This window comes from Oncorhynchus nerka, linkage group LG22, assembly GCF_034236695.1.
Source record: "Oncorhynchus nerka isolate Pitt River linkage group LG22, Oner_Uvic_2.0, whole genome shotgun sequence".
NCBI classification, from domain to species: domain Eukaryota; kingdom Metazoa; phylum Chordata; class Actinopteri; order Salmoniformes; family Salmonidae; genus Oncorhynchus; species Oncorhynchus nerka.
In genome coordinates, this window is record NC_088417.1 from 48,381,486 (window position 1) to 48,396,412 (window position 14,927).

General features: G+C 43.6%; 1 long non-coding RNA gene across 1 annotated transcript in view; it reads right to left on the reverse strand.

The window, feature by feature from the left end:
- Positions 1–13,098, reverse strand: part of LOC135563776 (uncharacterized) — a 36,444-nt gene extending 23,346 nt beyond the window's left edge. The window contains exons 1-2 of the long non-coding RNA XR_010460491.1: positions 12,907–13,098; positions 5,359–5,503 (exon numbers count right to left, since the gene is read on the reverse strand). This is a non-coding gene — a long non-coding RNA (uncharacterized LOC135563776). The remainder of the gene's footprint in view (positions 1–5,358; positions 5,504–12,906) is intronic.
- Between the last annotated feature and the right edge of the window lie 1,829 nt (positions 13,099–14,927).

The window sequence follows — 14,927 nt, forward strand, 5'->3', positions numbered from 1 at the left end:
AGATTCTTAAAGATTGGAAAGCTGCCACGGTCACCCCCCTCTTCAAAGGGGGAGATACTCTAGACCCAAACTGTTACAGACCTATATCTATCTTGCCCTGCCTTTCTAAAGTCTTCGAAAGCCAAGTTAACAAATAGATCACCAACCATTTCGAATCCACCAGTACCTTCTCCGCTATGCAATCTGGTTTCCAAGCTAGTCATGGGTGCCCTTCAGCCACGCTCAAAGTAATAAAAGATATCATAACCGCCATTGATAAAAGACATTTCTGTGCAGCCGTCTTCATCGACCTGGCCAAGGCTTTGGACTCGTCAATCACCGTATTCTTATCGGCAGACTCAACAGCCTTGGTTTTTCAACTGACTGCCTTGCCTGGTTCACCAACTACTTCTCAGATAGAGTTCAGTGTGTCAGATTTCAGTGTGTCAAACCAGTCAATATCTGGTGTGACCAGAATTTGCCTCATTCACCTTCCAGTAATTATTGACAGATCCTTGCAACATGGGGCTGTGCATTATCATGCTGAAAGATGAGGTGATGGTAGCGGATGAATGGCACCACAATGGGCCTCAGGATGTCATCATGGTATCTCTGAATTCAATTTGCCATCAATAAAATGAACTTGTTTTCATTGTCTGTAGCTTATGCCCACACAACGCCATCTGCCAGGTACAGTTGAAACCGAGATTCATCCGTGAAGAGCACACTTCTTCAGCATGCCAGTGCCCATCGAAGGTGAGCTTTTGCCCACTGAAATCTGTTACAATGCCAAACTGCTGTCAGGTCAAGACCCTGGTGAGGACGATGAGCACTCAGATGAGCTTCCCTGAGACGGTTTCTGACAGTTTGCGCAGAAATTCTTTGTTTGTGCAAACCCACAGTTTCATCAGCTGTCCGGCTGGTTGGTCTTCAACAATACCGTAGGTGAAAAGGCCGGATGTGGAGGTCCTGTACTGGGGTGGTTACATGTGGTCTGCGGTTGTGAGGCCGGTTGGACGTACTTCCAAATTCTATAAAACAGCATTGGAAGCGGCTTAGGGTACAGAAATTAACATTAAATTATCTTGCAACAGCTACTGACAGGAGTATAAAATCGAGCACGCAGCCGTGACAAACATTGTCAGCAGAAGGGCCTTACTGAAGAGCTCAGTGACTTTCAACGTAGCACCATCATAGGATGCCACCTTACCAACAAGTCAGTTCGTCAAATTTCTGCCCTGCTAGAGCTGCCCCGTCACCTGCAAGTGCTGTTATTGTGAAGTGGAAACGTCTAGGAGCAACAACGGCTCAATCACGAAGTAATAAGACACACAAGCCCACAGAACGGGACCACGGAGTGCTGAAGTGTGCTGCATGTAAAAATCCTCTGTCCTCGGTTGCAACACTCACTACTGAGTTCCAAACTGACGTTGAAAGCAACTTCAGCACAAGAACTGTTTGTCTGGAGCTTCCATTGCCGAGCAGCCACACACAAGCCTAAGATCACCTTGCGCAATGCCAAATGTCGGCTGGAGTGGTGTAAAACTTGCCGCCATTGGACTCTGGAGCAGTGGAAACGCATTCTCTGGAGTGATGACAAGTGATGAATCACGCTAGTGCCAACTGTCACCACCTGAATGCATAGTGCCAACCAGAATGCACAGACAACTGTACAGAAAATCTGAATGCATAGTGACAACTGTACAGAATGCATAGGATGTCAGTGCCAACTGTACAGAATGTTACAACTGTACAGAATGCCAACTGTACAGAATGCATAGTGCCAACTGTACAGAATGCATAGTGCCAACTGTACAGAATGCATAGTGCCAACTGTACAGAATGCATAGTGCCAACTGTACAGAATGCATAGTGCCAACTGTACAGAATGCATAGTGCCAACTGTACAGAATGCATAGTGCCAACTGTACAGAATGCATAGTGCCAACTGTACAGAATGCATAGTGACAACTGTACAGAATGCATAGTGCCAACTGTACAGAATGCATAGTGACAACTGTACAGAATGCATAGTGCCAACTGTACAGAATGCATAGTGACAACTGTACAGAATGCATAGTGACAACTGTACAGAATGCATAGTGCCAACTGTACAGAATGCATAGTGCCAACTGTACAGAATGCATAGTGCCAACTGACAACTGTACAACTGTACAGAATGCATAGTGCCAACTGTACAGAATGCATAGTGACAACTGTACAGAATGCATAGTGCCAACTGTACAGAATGCATAGTGCCAACTGTACAGAATGCATAGTGCCAACTGTACAGAATGCATAGTGACAACTGTACAGTTTGGTGCAGGAGGAATAATGGTCTGGGGATGTTTTTCATGGTTAGAGCTTGGCCTCTTAGTTCCAGTGAAGGGAAATCTTAAAGCTACAGCATACAATGACATTCTAAACAATTTTGTGCTTCCAACTTTGTGGCAACAGTTTTGGGAAGGCCCTTTCCTGTTTCAGCATGACAACGCCCCGTGCTCAAAATGAAGTCCATATAGAACTGGTTTTTCGATCGGTGTGAATGAACTTGACTAACCTGCACAGAGCCCTGACGCAACCCCACCGAACACATTTGGGATGAATTGAAACTCCGATTGCGAGCCAGGCCTAATCGCCCAACATCAGTGCTTAACATCACGAATGCTCTCATGGCTGAATGGAAGCAAACCTACGCAGCAATGTTCCAACATCTAGGGGAAAGCCTTCCCAGAAGAGTGGAGGCTGTTATATCAGCAAAGGGGAGACCAACTCCATATTAATCCCCATGATTTTGGAATGAGATGTTCGACGAGCGGCTGTCCACATACTTTTGGTCATGTAGTGTATATTGGCCTCTTCTGTATGGTATGTATGTCTGAGAAGCAACACAGTGCATATCCTCATCGGTAAGTACTCCATGCACATACCACTGGGGATGTCAAAATAGAGATGTCTTAGTGAATTCCCTGTAGGTCTCATGGCTTGATGTCTTGACTATAAGCTTGAGTGGGTTAAAAAACAAGTTGCACTGTAGACTGCATCTGTATCATGCTAATCTCAAACATCACTGTTTCCCAAATTCACCCTCTCTCTTATCCATCCTAATCTTTCCCGTGTACCCTAAATACCATCTCAATCATATTTCCTTTTTTCCATACTCTCCTCAGTCTTATTGCTTATTCTCTTCCCCTTCTCTGCAGAGGTATAATTTGAATTTGATTCTGAGATATGGCTTTGTGAGCTGCGAGGCTGTTATGTGAGGTCACATGAGAGAGAGGGCAGCTGATGCCTTATGGCTGACCTTACCAGAGCCAGGTGGCCTGATGACCTAGCATGGTGGCTTTTCTCCAGTAGCCCCAGGTGCTGTAACTGCACCAGGACAATGGAGGCTCTGCCTGGGATTTGTCAGCTCATTATTTACCCAACAATTACCTGAAAGACGGTCCTAAAGGAAACTGTACATCTATCTCTATCTCAGTCTTTCACGTTTCATTTCAGGACTGCCAGTCAGAGTTATTTCAGTGTCATGTGTTTGCTTACATTTAGCATTGTTTCTGGTGTATACTGGCCAGGGAGGCTTCATTTTATTCACTTTTTCATTCCTGAAGGCTCCTGCTCTGTTGCATATTGATGCAGTCCAATCCACCACCACCATCACCCCAGGGATGACTTTAAACTCCTATGCCAATTGACCGCTTTTGAGTTCCCATTCCCTGGGATAGATGGGGATGCCAGGGATGTGTTGTTTGCATTGAGGGATATAAGAGGACCGAACAGAACCGCCTGAGCAGTGACATTCCTCTGCTGGCTTCCAACTTGGCACGGTCGCACCCCACATGCCAGCCAGGCCAACTGCAAGAACAGACTAGGAGAGGTGCAGCATGCTTATTTTCACAAAGAATTGGGAGACAGGTGGGGCGCGGGGGGGGGGGGGGTGGACAACACAATGTTTCCTAGATGCTCTGTGGGACAATTGATTCTGTGTTTTGGGGGAGGTCGGGCTTGTAATGATTTCACCTGTGTGATTAATGTGCAAATCCACAATAGAACTTCACACATCTCTACCAATAGCTCTGTTCATGCATCACAACCAGACATTGTCACTTCTCCTTTAAAGGTTCAATCCAGACCAGCATGAAAAATGAAAATTGGGGGAGACTGCTGGGAGGAAGCTAATGGGTTTTAGGGCTGGCTCATAGATATGATGTAATCCCATACCAGAGAAGTGATTGTCAGGCAAATGTGTGTACATGCAAAATATTCTGAACAAAATTTGAAAGAGACAAATGATAGCATGACAAAAGAGAGTCCTTGTGAATTTTTGTGCGGGGTAACTGATTAACACACTCTCTGCAACCAACTGAGCCTCCTCTCCTCGGGGGAGAGAGAGACAGGTAAGATGTATGATTGAAAGGCAACTAAGCAATCCTCTGTCAAGACCACCTGCAGAACCACATAAGGAGACAAACACTCAAATGCCCATGTTGAGCAGGGAGAGTATTTCAATTCAATTACACAACAATTGTGCTATGTACAGGTAACTGCCAAAATAATTGAAGCTCTTCAGTAAATGAGGGACACAAAGTATATTGAAAGCAGGATCTTCCACACAGGTGTGGATCCTGTTAATTAAGCAATGAACTTCCCATCATGCTTAGGCGTCATTTATAAAAATGCTGGGAAGGCCATTATGTTGCCTACCATTGCTATGCCCCCATAGGATGACAATGCCCCCATCCACAGGGCACGAGTGGTCACTGAATGGTTTGATTAGCATGAAAACAATGTAAATCATATGCCATGGCCGTCTCAGTCACCAGATCTCAACCCAATTGAACACTTATGGGAGATTCTGGAGCGGTGCCTGAGACAGCGTATTCCACCACCATTACCCAACTCCAAGTCATGGAATTTCTTGTGGAAGAATGGCGTTGCATCCCTCCAATAGAGTTCCAGACACTTGTAGAATCTATGCCAAGGTGCATTGCAGCTGTTCTGGCGGCTCTGGCAGTTCGTGGTGGCCCAACGCCCTATTAAGACACTTTATGTTGGTATTTCCTATATTTAGGCAGTTACCTGTATATATTGATATAAGCTTTATTATGCAAAGCATACAATACTTTCTGGGGAGCCGGGGTGAAAGAGAAAGGAAGAGGAACAGAGTCCGACAGATGCAAAGATAAAGGGGCTTCGAAAGACAGGCAGAGAGAAGAGTAACAGACACAGGCAGAGAGATTGATTCAGAGGGACAGGCAGACAGAGCGTTGTTGAGGGTGACAGAGAGGTTAGAAAGAGACAGACAGAGAACGAGGGTGACAGAGAGAGTGACAGAAAGAGACAGGGATACACAGAGAGAGAAGCATGCGGTGTGTTTACCCTTGCCTGTGGTCCCTGGGAGGTGCTCTCTGCTGTGTTTGCTGTGTCCATGCTCCTGCTCCCTTCAGCCAGCCAGCAGAGAGAGGCAAAGGTTCCAAGCAGGACAGGAAGTGCCCAAATACACAGCCAACCCATCAGTTTCATCCTGTCAGGAAAAAGAGCAGGACACCAAATGTCACACCGCCGCACCAGACTGACTACTGCCCCTCACACACAGCATAGAACAGTGCAGCCATTTACAGCACAGCACAGTACAGAAAGGGGACAGTATAGCACTGTACAGTGCAGTACATCATAGCACAGTACAGCAGTATAGCACAGGACAGCAGTATAGCGCAGTACAGCAGTATAGCACAGTACAACAGTGCAGAGCAGGTCCCTCTTTCACAAGCTGATAACTTAGAATCACATCAACTCATTAATCTGGATAAAAGGCACTAACTCAGAGCTCAGAGGAGCCCTCTGCTTAATTGGCTGGTAATGTGACTCTCTAAACAGTCATATTCCCGTGAAAAAGTATCTAGTTGTTTTGAGTGTTTTGAGAGTGTTTTTCTCTGTGGCAGCTGGATGGTTAAGGATTTTGCGGAACAAAGTGTATTCATTCAGTGCGATACAGGGTTGCATTGTAGAGGGTTGCATTGTAGAGTGACTCGATGTGTGGGCAGTTTCTGTATAAACAGTGTTTCCTGCAACCATAGGCCTATAATATGTAAACACATTGAGGCTGTAGAGCGTGGACAGACTCCAGCGCTGATGGGTTCTGGGAGAGGAGAGGAGAGGAGAGGAGAGGAGAGGAGAGGAGAGAGAGGAGAGGAGAGGAGAGGAGAGCTTGCCCTTGTGAAATGAGTCAACAAAAGAGATCTGCCTGTCAGTTTGTTAATGTGCTGCTGCACTATCGTCAGCTCCCCCAGAGATGATTGTAAAATGAGGAAGTCATTCATCACGAGAACAACCTTTGGGGGAAAGTAATTATGCAAGCAGCATTGTTAAGAATACCTCAAAATGCTTAAAAGGATTTAAAAAAAGAAGGTTTAATTGATATTTGACAAAACAACATTTCAACAAGTATTTGTATGCTTGACCTGGATTAGGGTAAGACACAAACAAGAATCAAAGTCCTTGACACCTCCAATTTACTACTCTACAATTCTCATCGTTAGAAACGCAGCATGGCTGTAAACCTTGCACAGGCATTGCCATCATGTTGTATTTAGGGTGTACCTCCAGTACATTCAGTGTCGGTGGGTCCCTCCTCATTGCAAAACAGCCACTAGCTTACCTCTACCTCTGCTGCTGCCTGCTCTGTTTTGATGTGTCCTGGTGAATATCTCCCCTGACAACAGTACGGACATGCAGCCCCAGAGGGCTTCCTATGCCAACTGATCCTGTCCACAGTGGCAGATCATCTGCTACATTCATAGGCTCCTGTCATCATCACTTCCTATTTCTTCCTGCGGACGGCCGCCTCACTAGCTCACGTGCAGCTTCAGTGGTCAGAGCCACCAACCAAGCAACAGAACATATGCAGACAATCAGGCAGTCTTAAGCAGTGCCGCAGCACTCTGGCATAATTATAAATGGCAAAGGCCTGTTGCAACAGTTTGTCTTCTTTCAGCACCTTCCACCCTGCAAAGGACTTAAACAGTGGGAGGTCCAAAGAGAAAAAACTACATCTGTGACCGTAGTGGTGTATGTCTGCTGCCCCAATGCAAACGAGAAGGGCTTTTTGTTTGTAATATAAACCAAGAGGCTAGCGGAGGAGAAATGTTTTCAGTCTGACGGTGCAGCAGCCACAGAAAGCCCCTTTAATGAAAGATGTCTTTATAGCACAGAGCAGGGCCACCAAGGGGATTGCCTCCCTGTGTTGTTTTTACAATGCTCGGATGTCTTGTACATTTGCTTTGTGTTTCTGTGGGTCACAGCAGCAGATACATGGGGAGAGCAGGGGAATCAAACTGCCCGTCAACAGGACGCATGGGGGGTGGGGGGGGGGTCTTTTTTTTTACCCACTATTGTACTGACACCGGCTTCACAGGATAAATTCTTAGAGGAATTTGATATGACAAAGCAATGTGATAAATCGCCACCATTTTAAAAGTGTATCTAAGGCGGATGTATACAACCTGTGGTTCACCAGGGAGGTAAGGTTATGAAGAGCTATTTAAACTAATGTAAAGGTTTAATATGCCAGTCACCTAAAACAGAGACTGACAGCAAACTGCCTCCACTAGCCTCTGAGTTTTTGTGTTCATAGCAAAACCCATTGATATTGTCAACCAACTTTTGTTGACAAGATTAGTAATTTTAGGCATGACATGCAAACAACAAACACGGAGCTTTTGATAGTCGTGCATATTGGACCAAATAATGACAGACAAGCACTGTAGTTTTGAGTTCCGTAAAGTTGGTGTGGAAGAGGTGAATTTAAAAAAATAAATGTTGCTATCGATAAATAAGTACCAGCCACCTGATACTGACAACCTGGATGGTAAATTGCTGAGGTTGGTAGCGGAATACACTGCGACTCCTGTTTGCCACATCTTAAATTTAAGCCGAGAAGACGGTGTGTGTCCTCAGGCCTGGAGGGAGGCAAAGGTCATTCCGCTGCGTAAGAATAGCAAAGCACCCTTTAATGGTTTAAACAGCTGACCAATCAGCCTGTTACCAGTGCTTAGCAAACCTTTTGGAAAAATGTTGTTTAAACAAATATAATGTTATTTTGCAAAAAACAAATTGGAAATGGACTTTCAGCATGCTTACACAGAAGGGCGCTCAATATGCTCGGCACTGACACAAATGATTGATAATTGGCTGAAAGAAATTCATAATAAGAAAATTATGGGAGCTTTTTTGTTTGACTTCAGAGCAGCTTTTGATCTCACTTAAACAATGTACGTGATATGGATATACATCCTCTGCCTTTTCATGGATTAAGAGTTATCTAAATTCGGTTGGGTGTGGTGTACCACAGAGCAGCCGGCTTGGGACATTATTGTTTTCTGTTTTTACGAATGACCTTCCACTGACCTTAAATAAAGCCTGTGTGTCTATGTACGCTGTCAACTCATCAGTATACACGTCGGCTATGACAGTAAAATAATGAACTGACACCCTTAACATAGAGCTCCAGTCAGTTTTAGAATGTGGAACTAGGCATAGGCCGGTGTTAAATATCTCAAACTAAACCTCATCTCGGTCTATTACCGAATTCTGTGGCAATTGAGCAAGTTGATGAGACTAAACTGCTGTGTATAACCCTAGAAATCAATCTGTTGTGGTCAAAACATATCGACTCAATGGAAGCTAAAATGAGAAGAGGTCTGTCCATCATAAGGTGTTGCTCTGCTTTCTTGACATCTCCTACAGGCCCTAGTTGTGTGGTCATGTGAGACAAGTAAGGACATAGGCACATTGCAGTTGGTTCGGAACACAGCAGCACATATTGTACTTATATGCACACGGAGGGCTCTAAATTGAGGAGAGATTGACTGCATCACTAATGGTCTTTGTGCAAGGTGTTGAGGTGTTGAAGGTACCAAACTGTTCAAGCAGTTGGCACATAGTTCGGACACTCATCGGTACCACACAAGACATGCAACCAGAGGTCTCTTCACAGTCCTTAGGTCCAGAACAGAAGCTGGGAAATGCATAGTGCTAAATAGAGCCATGACTTCATGGAACTATCTGCCATCCCAGGTAACTCAAGCTAGTAATAAAACCAGATTCAAAAACCAGATAAAGGGCTGTGCCTGGTATATTGGCCATATATCACAAACCCAGGGGTGCCTTATTGCTATTATAAACTAGTTACCAACATAATTAAATATTTTGTCATACTCGTGGTATACGGTCTGATATACCATGGCTGTCAGCCAATAGGCATTCAGGGCTCGAACCACCTAGTTCATAATAATAATTTAGTGGGTGCTTACATTTGTCCTATGTGTTTTTTGCATATCCCAACTCCCCCTGAGACACCCTCGGAGAATGGGGTTATATCCAGGGTCAACCATTATCAACGATAGCCCTGTAGCAATTAAAGTTAAGTTCCTCGCTCAAGGGCACATCTACACATTTTTTCACCTTGTCGGCTCGGGGATTCACACCAGCGACCTTTCAGTTACTGGCCTAATGCTCTTACCGCTAGGCTGACTGCCTCCCTAATGGAGATTTCTCTCTGCCAGAGCTCCTATGACTGTATGCCGACAGGATTAAAACAACAGCTCTCAAGGTTGTATTGTTGCTGACTGAGAGATAACATTTACAACAACACAAAAACAACACAAAAACACAAAAACTCAACACAGTTGTGAATGGATAAAACTCTTACCCAACACTAAAAGTCTGGTGAGAATATGTTTGAAAATTCTCCAAGTAACTCCATTTTCACATCTAACAGCACACAGATAACGACTAACGGCACACTTGCTTTCCAACACAATTTGAGAGTTTCAATAGGAACTAGGATCCTCAGAATCTAGCGAATAGCCTTTCTGGGAGACCTCACCAATAATTATTGTCTGATACTTTCTCTTCTCCTCGCTCCATCTCTATAGAAAAGAGTCTCAGAGCTCTACGGCCCAGTAAATAAGACAGAGCTTAATACCATAGAAGACACCTGTCCTCTCTGCTGATATTGCCCTTCCTTTTGACAAGATTCTGTGACCAGGTCTGTAGCCTAAGGGTGTTAAAGCTCACATAAACCTTGTCAGCCAGTGGGAGACACACACCGTGACTTGTTAATGCCAGAGAAGAAGAAAAAACAAAGAAGTGGATGAAAGGATATATGTCGGGAGTAAAGCAATAGCATACTACCGGGTGGTCTTGTCTTGCAGATCAAGTAGTGATCGTCTGAGAGTTGGAGGACTTTCTGATATCCTGATATGCCAGCGAAACTGGCATAGGAGACGCATGTCCCTCTCTCTAATACATAGATATTGAAGCAACCCATCACAACTCCCTTACTCGGCTCTCCTCAGTATAAGGCTGATTCTGTGATTCAGACAACTAGCCAGCCAGAGCTCTATTTGCTCTAAACAGTATAGGCGATGCACTGAGCTCAAGCAATTGGCTCTAAATGTGATGCAGCAATAAAATATCATTCCAAAAGTTCAACGAAGGTGATTTCAAGTGAATAACCAGCCATTCAGTATACATTGGACGTGTGCGCTTAGGGATCTATACGAGTAATATTGGTCTCGGTTCTGTTCAGTGTCTTACTTATTAAATCCATAAAGTAATAAGAGTTAAGACACTACAGTCTCATTATGTTATAGCTTTCAATACAATGTCATACAGTAGCTAAGACATTAAGGTAGTAAATAATTGTTAATAATGGCATTTCATAAGTTAAGTAAACAAGTCATGGTAGTTCTGCTAGTGCAGCGGTGGTCCGTGAGTCATGCTCATTATTACTCTCAGGTTTCTATATCGGTGCGTGAGTCAATATATTTGTCATATGAATGCATAATACAAACACATTTATTGCACATTAGCCAGGATCAAAGTGACTTGAATTATACATCAAGCAAATATTTATGTTTAGCACTTGAGCCTTAATTAAATGTGTTCCACTTTGTAAATTCAATTATTCAGGTCAATTATTTTTGCTATAATTTTACTTTTCAACTGAGAGACAGTAGCATTAACCTAAATATATTGGATAATGACATTGATTGCATATTGATATTATCATGCTGATTACAATGGCAATCAAGTGAAGTAAATCCGTTTCAGCTCCAGCAGAATAGCAATTGCAAATAGCAAAGATAAGTGCCGCTACATTTGCATTCAAAAGGTACTCTCACTAATTGTGTGTAAAATTGTGTAAATCTGTCAAAGTGCTAGCAGCAACAGGGTACTACAGGAGCAGCGAACAGAAACAATGACTTTGTCAAAACAAATCCTAAAAATCATTGAGACTCTAAACTGTAACATCCACTCCCCATTTCAGCTTCTCAACATGCTACCAACCATGGTCAGTGAGAGAGCAGCAACCCTACTATTGCTATTTCTATTTCTAATCAAAGGCCCCCACTCCCTCTGCAGAACTTTAACACAAATATAGTGGCCCACGTATTCCCCACTGAGATAAGAGAAGCCCTTTGAGGAAATCAGGGAGATAAAAGTATCTCTATGGAGTAAATGCCTGACAACAAACTTAGCTTCAACTCCAACCATAGTGTTGGAGAAGAGGAATTTGACAGTGCATGAGTCACCATATCATATTTTCCATAGAACTGCAACGGCAATAATCTGTGGACACGGAATAGTAATGTTTCTCGGGTTAATAAGGTATTGACGGGAATAGATTTTCAGCTGAAACAAACGTCAGCGAGTCACCTAGTAGTGCAGTTAAAGTTGTTCTATAGACTATGGATGATGAGAATAAAGATAAAAGTATGGTTAAAAAATATATATGCTAAACCGTAGCCATCATCCCCCTTGCACGTTTTCTTCCCACGGCTTATGCATTGACTGAAAGAAGCCCATAGGCGTGAACGGACTTATTTCAGCACCACGGACAGCTCTAATGTTAACGCTATAAAGTGCGCAAAAGTCCTTGCTACACACCATACACGCTGGTGCACACTGTTTTCTCACAACTACCCAACTTCTCGCACAAGACACTGGGTAACTGTACAATTACAAGGGTTTTGGATAGTGTACAGAATGTATGGCCACATGGATTTGACTGACGGCTGCCAAGGTACACCTTTAAAAGTAAGACCCAGTGCGAATGTCCCTTGTTACGTTTTCCCTGTACAATCATTTTACTATTATAATAGGCCTACATGTTTCATGAGGCACCTCACATTTAACACAAATACATTAGGGCTGAAGACTGTTTCAGGAGAGTCCCTCGTGCCCTGCCAAGGAGTCACACTTATAGGGATCGAGGATGCCTAAATGTGGCTGATATAATTTTACTAGTACTATGCTGAGCACATCCAGAGCATCCCAACAGCATTCAGTGACAGAGGAAAAAAGGTGCTAGTAACCTTTCCCGCCCGGGAATATGTTTCTGTTATACGATGTCAAGGTATTTACGATATTTCTCGATAGGCTACATTAACTAATATATCCTTAAGGAAGTCCCCGGAGTAGGTGTATATCCGACATACTATAAGAATATAGCTTGGTAACATATACCCTTGTCAACGGTAAAACTAACGTATTATTAACCTTAAAAGATGCGGTGTCGGGGAACAATAGTCTACCTCAACTTGTAGAAATGTGTAGTAGGCTACCATTACTGTAATTGACATCACACCGATGTGTTGATACTTAAATGAAAATGGTTTAAACCTAATTTTGCGAGAGTACATTATGGAGTAGCCTGTACTGCATAATGAATGCATTTTTTTAAAATTTTATTCCGAAAACTGATTTCAATTTCCAGTCGCATTTGTCTTCATTCATTAGTACTCTTAATCAATTACCCGCAGATATTACAAAACGCCCAGATTAAATGCAACCTACAATGCATCACTAAACACCTACAAAGTATTGTCCATTTCTTCCCTTCAAACACAATTGCCTACTTACCAGTCGTATTCCACTAGTGATGGAAAACAATATGCCGGCAAATATACCACCACAGGTGTATGATTCAGTTTAGGTGTCCAAACACTTTCTTAGTTCCAGCCTCGGCCGGGTTGCAGATTCGTCTCGTGTGCGACGGGCTTTATTGAATTAGGCTCGCGATTAAGCATGCGTTGGATGTTCCCACTTCTAGCAGCGGCGCTCCATTCTCCAAGCTCTGAGTGGCTCTCACTACTGGCTTGCCCTATTTCAACAGCTTCAGTCTACACTTCTTTTGACGTCACTAGCTGCATACAAATATCTGCAGATTCTGCGCCATGAACGAGACCTGTGCCCACGTTTACGTGGCATGTTTGACCTGTGAACCTTGACCAGGCAGGTAGCCACCGAACTTGAACATGGTTGTTATCTAAATTAGGCAGGATTATTCTCCAAGGGATGATGATATGCCAACTCTTACAATTAATTATGATGCCATCATAAGAAATTATATATAAAGTTAAAGTTACCAATATGTTAATCTACTCGATATCAGCAGTCTGGCGACATTAACTTGTTTTATTAGCTTGCCAAACAGTACTGGCATGGCATTGAAATGGCAGACATGCTCTGTCATGCTTTTTCCTCCACCTTGTCATAGCAGTGCCAAATCTGTCACAACACACAGATCCTTACTGAACTACTGCATCAATGACTAATCAACATCAGTGTATTAAGTTTGAAAAGGTATTAGATACAGTGCATTCATAAAGTATTCAGATCCCTTCCCTTTTTCCACATTTTGTTATGTTACAGCCTTATTGTAAAATTGATTAAATACATTTTCCTCATCAATCTACACACAATACCGCATGATGGCAAAGGAAAAAGTGTTTTTATAAATGTTTGCAAATGTATGAAAAAACAACAAAAAATACCATTTGCTATGAGACTCAAAATTGAGCTCTGCTGCATCCTGTTTCCATTGATCATCCTTGAGATGTTTCTACAACAATTGATTGGTCATGATTTGGAAAGACACACACCTGTCTATATAAGGTCCCACAGCTGACAGTGCAAGTCAGAGCACAGATCTGGGGAAGGGTAACAAAAAATGTCTGCAGCATTGAAGGTCCCCAAAACCACAGTGGCCTCCATCATTCTTCAATGGAACAAGTTTTGAACCACCAAGACTCTTCCTAGAGCTGGCTGCCCGGCCAAACTGAGCAATCGAGGGAGAAAGGCCTTGGTCAGGAAGGTGACCAAGTACCCAATGGTCACTCTGACAGAGCTCCAGAGTTCCTCTGTGGAGATGGGAGAAACTTCCAGAAAGAAACCATATCTGCAGCACTTCACCAATCAGGCCTTTATGGAAGAGTGTCCAGGTGGCGGCCACTCCTCAGTAAAAGGCACATGACAGCCCGCATGGAGTTTGCCAAAAGGCACCTGAAGTATTCAGACCATGAGAAACCAGATTCTCTGGTCTGATGAAGCCAATATTGAACCCTTTGGCCTGAATATCAAGTGACAAGTCTGGAGGAAATCTGGCACCATCCCTACGGTGAAGCATGGTGGTGGCAGCATCATGCTGTGGGGATGTTTTTCAGCGGCAGGGACTGGGAGACTAGTCAGGATCGAGGGAAAGATGAACGGAACAAAGTACAGAGAGATCCTTGATGAAAACCTGCTCCAGAGCGCTCAGGACCTCAGACTGGGGCGAAGGTTCACCTTCCAACAGGACAACGACCCTAAGCACAGAGCCAAGACATAGCTGAGGTGGCTTCGGGACAATTCTCTGAATGTGCTTGAGTGGCCCAGCCATATTCCGGACATGAACCTGATGGAACATCTCTGAAGAGACCTGCAAATAGCTCTACAGTGACGGTCCCCATCCAACCTGACAGAGCTTGAGAGGATCTGCAGAGAAGAATGGGAGAAACACCACATAAAATACAGGTGTGCCAAGCTTGTAGCGTCATACCCAAGAAGACTCAAGACTGTAATCGCTGCCAACTGTGCTTCAATAAAGTAAATGGTCTGAATAC